At 40.9% G+C, this 6,169-nt stretch overlaps 1 pseudogene across 1 annotated transcript in view; it reads left to right on the top strand.

The window, feature by feature from the left end:
- Nucleotides 1-1,332, top strand: part of LOC100897053 (uncharacterized) — a 43,930-nt pseudogene extending 42,598 nt beyond the window's left edge. Inside the window, exon 5 of the transcript XR_001912519.4 lies at nt 266-1,332. The product of XR_001912519.4 is annotated as an uncharacterized LOC100897053 (transcript). The remainder of the gene's footprint in view (nt 1-265) is intronic.
- Nucleotides 1,333-6,169: the final 4,837 nt, after the last annotated feature.

Here is a 6,169-nt window from a genome sequence, read left to right on the forward strand (position 1 = left end):
ATGCTTTTTAAGGGTGGGGTGTGGGAGGAGGAGGGGAGCTTCCCCTCAGCCACTCTTTCCCTGGATGCGATGAACACATGATCCTTTGACACCTCTGCTGCTGCTCTGCTCCCTCCCTGGGACAGCCTGATCCCCTCCATCTCTGCTCCTCATGCTGGGTGGTGCTGGAGGGAGAAGGGGCCTGTGGCTGTGGCTGCCAGTCCCAAATGCCAGCAGCTGCACAATCCTGGTATAATTGCTAATATCTGTTTCTTCTCTTTTCCAGGCCTCGGAAAGTGTTCCAGGAATGGACTTTCTGCAGTATGATGACCTGCAAAAGCAGCCCTTGCATTTACATTTCAAACTCCAAGTCAGCCGTGTCAAAGTTTGAACCAGGACTGTGGAGGATAATGGGTCAGATGCAATTAGCGGCCCAGAGAGCCACACGTTGCAGTCTGATTTATTTTTTTGCCCATCAGATTCCAAGAATCCTAGTGCTTAAAAGCAACTAAACAATTGCTCTATTGTACTGAAATAAAGCCCAGTTAATTCAGAAATCAATTGCACCACCAGGTGGGGCACACTCTGGCCCCAAACAGATGGGGTTGAAAACTCCCCGCAAAATGCAGTCTTGTTAAATTAAAAACTTGATCCAGGAGTGGAACAAATAGGGAGCCATGAATAGAATGGAGTCAGGTCCACTCAGGCGGATTCTTTCTTCTCCCACTCCTTTTCCTTTAAAAAAGAAAAACTCCCCATTTCACTTTCATCAGTGTTAGCATCTATGCAGAAACGCAACCACCCACCCTTTCAGTTCAATGTGTTACTTTAATTAGTCTGAAAATTAAAGGGCAACTCTGGGCCAATGTGAATGATTATGAAAATACATGTGCATCCCATGCAATCTTCTCATTTAATTAATAGTCTTGTAAACTATATGGCTCACTTTAAGTCAGTCAAGAGGTATAACAACTCCATTTAAATATCCACTTAATACTTAACAGGATGTGAGGAACACACTGTAGCATACGGTCCCTTCTCAAGTTTCACTGTCTGAAATTTTTCAAAGCTGACCCAAGTCAACCCGAAAAATGTTTAACACCCTGGGCTTGAACACAAGAAACTCTGTGATGAACAGACATTCAATTACATTTTTTAAAAGTGAGAAGCATTTTTGTAAAATAGCGACTCTGGAAACTAATTGGCAGCCGCAAAACTTGTGAGCGAAGGCCAAATCTTGTGGGGAACTTTTACTACAGTAACACGACTCAAAGAAAATGTGAATAAAAGGCATCTTTGTTTCCCAGTCAAATTAGCTGATTAAGAAATAAAACATCTTAACATGTTTTTAAATGTAGAATTGATTATTTATATGAGAAAAATTAATGCCGGGTTATGTGAATTCTACTCTGTGTGAATTGAATGGGGCAGAAAGAGTAATTCGTGCAGATCCATGTCTTAGGTCATTAAACAAAACTAAATATTAAGAGCTCCGGTTATGGGAAAAAAATCACATTCAGGTCACATGTTGTGCTCCCCATTTTGATTTCCAAAGTCCAGATTCGTTATGGTCCACATTGAAAATGTGACTCAGAACAAGGAAACTGCTTTGTATTGGCTGAGTCCTGACAGTTGAGTGGAAGAAGAAAACACACAGCTATACAAAGAGCACAGCCAACTCCTGGGAGGGAACACAGGCCTTTTGCTCCTAAGGAACCTGAGAAAGATTCACAGAAGGAATTTGAACAGGCCATTCTTTATTTCCTAATGGGTGAGTTTGGAACTCATGAAAACAAGACAACCTAAGTTATGTGTTAGTCTCAGAAAAGAAGTGGGCAGGTGACCTTTGACATCTCAGGCCCCCGTGTCTCAACCCAAGCCCTTCGTCCCTGACCTCTTAACATTCCAATATCCTGAAGCCAGTCTCTCCCCAAACCAGGGCTGCAAATTATCTCTGCCATGTGGATAAACATTCACTGGGTCAGTGTTTTTCAAGGTGTGGTCCTGGGACCACCTGCATCAGAATTGCTTGCTGAATTTTCCAAAAATGTAAGTTTCTGGGCCCTGGGAATTACTGGATCAGATAGCAGTGGGGCCCAGGAGTGTGCATTTTCAACAAATTCTCTAGGATTCTGTAAGGATACGAATATTTGAGAATCACTGTCCCCGTGTCTACTTGGAGATCACAAGAATAACTTTCACTAAGTTTCTTTAATGGGTTTCCTGCATTGAAAGGCATTTACAAAAATGTCTATAAATTCCTCATTAAACAAAAAAAGGTCCTTCAGCCATTTTCATTTCTCATGGTATCTCTTAACAGAGGGAGTATAGAAATGCTTTGTCCTTTAAAATAAGTTCAGTGAGTACTTGAAAAGTCATTTGGCAAGAGATGAGGGATGAGACAAAGGGGGAAGATTAATGACGAACAGAATCAGAGTCCTTGCTAAAATAAAAATGGATTCACACCCAACTTCTTCTGAAGGGTAAGACATATGGCAGCTCGTGTGGGAAGCGAGCGTGTTGAGTAGAGAGAGGTCCTGCTGCAGAGCTGTGTGATGCAGGGTGCAGCTTCCTCAGCCAAAAACAGAACATCACATGCTATGGGAAGATGTACCATCCCTCCTATGTGATGAGAGGCTGACTTTCTAAAGAAATTTGAGCAAACGGTTGCCCGAATGGCTTTAACAAGTTTTTCAGAGTCAAGATGATCAGGTTTGGGCATTTAGACCTTAGTTTTGCTCTGATTTTTGGGTTTGGTCTGACAGCCCAACATTTTCTGTGACTGTTTATGGAAGCTGCTGAGAGCCTAAATTTCCCCATTTATGAAATGGAAGAGGTGAAAGGAGGAAAGTACTGGCCGTTAGAAATTGTGGGTCAGAGCTTCAGCTACAAACTCTGGGCGTACTGTTCCACATTCTCTTTTGAGATGATTTTTTTGACTCTGACCAGGAAAAAGCCAAGACATACCTGCCAAGTTTTTTTTTTTTTTTGAATAGAGAAGGAGGGCAATTCATTTGCACTTTGTCATCTGTAATGTACCAGCGTTAAAGTAGCAAGTGCCCAATAATAGCTTTCAGGATTCCATTTCTAGGTTTCATTAAAAACTATAAACAAGTATACAAAGGCCATTTACAAATATGGCTCTGATTATGCGTATAGTAGGGTTTGAGAGTTCAGTTTTGTCCATGGAAAATCGCTGCTTAATAAGAACTTTCCCAAATCTGTGTCTCCTTTGAGATAAAAATTTCCACACTAAATTTCATCGCCCTACTAGAATTTCCTTTGGAATGTTTGTGTTAAATTCCTTTCTCCCTGATTGAAGTATACAACACAAAATCTAGCTTAAAGACTTAAAAACAAATGCACCGAAAGGCACAAATTTATAGAATAACTTGGGAGGAGACTGGGCAGGGGAAAGGCAGAGGAGATTTGGGAAAATGAATTAAAACCTCCCAATAATTAAGAAGTGATTTACTCAGCACTTTCAGTATTTGGAATGCTTGTACAGGAGGGCAGGGTATGACTTCCTTATATGCCATGGGCAACCTCAGCAACTCAGCTTTGCTGCAAGAAGTTTTGACTTTTTTGTTGTTATTTCCTGACTTGCTGTGTGCTGTTGTGAACTTAATTAACACACTAGTGATTCTGCACCCTCAGGGAAAAATGGTAAATTTTCTGAAATGTAACTACAGAAACAAAAGGGAAGTTCTTTCCTTCCTGATCATAGCTGTTTTTTATTCCCTGTCTTGTATTATGCATCAGAAAAACATGAAAGCCGCATGAAGCTTTAGAGAGTCCAACCCTCAGACCCACACGGCACAATACCCTGGTATTCCTCACTGTTCTGTCTTGTAGACTAATAACTGCTGTTGTGTGAGAGAAAGCAGGGTTAATAGGTAGCAAAAGTTAGCCCTTTAGATAACAGTGCATCGTATGTGCTTTTTAAAAAATTATATTGCTCTCATTTGGAAGTATCTTGAACCATTCCCTTTTGAATCAAGCCCTATAAATTTGATCAATATCATTATTTTCATGAGGCAAGTTTAAGCTAATAAAGTTGTCTTGCTTTGTCCCTCTCCCTCCCCACCCACCATCTAAAAAAAAAAAAAACAACTAAGGAGAGTCACAACTTTGACGTGAAGCTTGAGTGTGAAGCTCGGGTATGGAAAAGTTTATGAAAGATGACATTTATAGATGGGTACATATATATTTAATTTCTCCTATGTGAGTGTGTGTGTATATATATATATTTCTACTTCTGTTCATGTAGGATACAACATCATAATTAAGGACATTTTACTTTATCCAATGAAGAGTTTTTTTTCAGTTGTCTCTAATTGGTAATTTAATTACAGAGCTAATTAGGAACATAGTGGGTGCTGGGACTACAACGATTGTCTTTAACTGGAAAGTCTTACCACTTACAAATCAAGAAGGTTTTTAAATTATGGAACACTTAAATAATGGATTAATAAGTTAGTAAGTACAACCGTGTAAAGGTAGATCATTCACATGCTTGTCAATTGGCAAAATTTTTAATTCGAGTTTGATTCATTCCGCTAAGTAATTATCACTCTGCTGTTCCAGCATACTGGGGGGTCTATGCTGAGGCCCCAGGGAATCTATGTGCTAAACTCTGGGGCTGGAATTCCTGGACCAGAGCTGGGGCAGAAGGTGGAGCAGCTGAAAGTTGTTTGGGAGGAAATACAGTCCAATATTAGAGCAAAGAGGAATTCTCTTATTAGATTCTGCCACTCACTTGTCATGGAGAACTGCCAGCTCAGCCCTCTCTCTGCCTCAGTTTCTCTTCATCTGTGCCCACTTCAGCAGACACCTATATCCCAGGACAACAGAGAAACATTTGGAGGTGGTTGAAGATGGACTCAGGCAGGGGTCGCTTTGGCACATGCTGGGTGGCCCTTTGGGCCTTGAGTCCTCTGGACGAGAGGCCTGGAGCTGTGTGGGCAAATCCATTCCCTGCAAATGCGGGGCCTGCAAGATGAGGGTCCTCTGGGAGCTGAGCTTAGCCTGGGAGCAGTGGTGAAATTAATAATCCACAGAACATAGCCTTTGTAATTTGGGAAGACTTGTGATTTTAGGAGGGCAATCATTTGGTCTTTCATCAAACACTTCGCAGTATTCATGTGAAGGCCTACTACATACAAGATGTTCATTAAAACACAAAAACACTGAATGTAAAATTGTCTCTGAGCAGAAAATACAAGGAATTACCTAGAGGGCCAATTTCCACAAGTGTCTGGAAAAAAGCTAGATCAGAACCCCATCACCTGGGCCTCTTTCTGGGAAGATCGCATCTGAAAAACAGGGGCCCCAGAAGGGCTAGCAGTTTGTAATGGAAAATGCTCAAGGTAATCAGATTGAACAGATACATCTGGTAAACTAAAATTTCTCACTTCACAATGACTGCAGGGGGATGGTGTAAGGGAGACAAAAAGGGAAGAAGAGAGATAACTGGGCTAATTGAAATCCACAGAAAATCCCTAAACTTGATTTCAGCCAATAGCTTCACTCAAACCCATTCTCCCCGAAACTTGGACCATAATTACCACCTGTGAACTGAATGGAGTTGAGATTTGCTTTCTTTCTGCTGCATAGCATGGCCAAAAAAGGCTTCAGTGGGCCTGGCTGAGAAGATATGCATACACAAAGCTAAGGCTGGTGCACAGACCAGCTGTTAGCAGCCCGGCTCCCCCCGCCAAGAGAGCTACTTGAGAATGGACAGATGCTTGAAAGAAATTATTTTTTAAAAGTTCCACCCTTAAATACTATTTTTTCATTAAATTATTGAATTTATAATTCATCAGAACTTTCATTTATTAATAAATTTACAAATATCTATCCAGGGTTTATGATGAGTAAGGGTCATATAATTTTAATCCTGACTGTCCTCTGTGAGTTTCTAGTTAAACTGGAAAGCTGCTATGTGCACAAATTATTCTATTACATGAAAGAAGATAATAAATTCCACGTGTGAGCAACTGATAATATAAGGCTTTTGAGAAGTCAGGAGAGAGAAAGCTCTCTTTCAGCTGGAGTGATCTGGGAAGTCTTCGTGGAAGGGGAGGATGGGGTTTAAGTTGGGACTTGGAGAAATCTTATAGGCAGTATTGAGGGTAGCGCATTTCAGACAGGGGAAAGAGCTTACATTTGTCAAACACTTACTTTTAGC

Source organism: Callithrix jacchus, chromosome 7, assembly GCF_049354715.1.
Source record: "Callithrix jacchus isolate 240 chromosome 7, calJac240_pri, whole genome shotgun sequence".
NCBI lineage: Eukaryota > Metazoa > Chordata > Mammalia > Primates > Cebidae > Callithrix > Callithrix jacchus.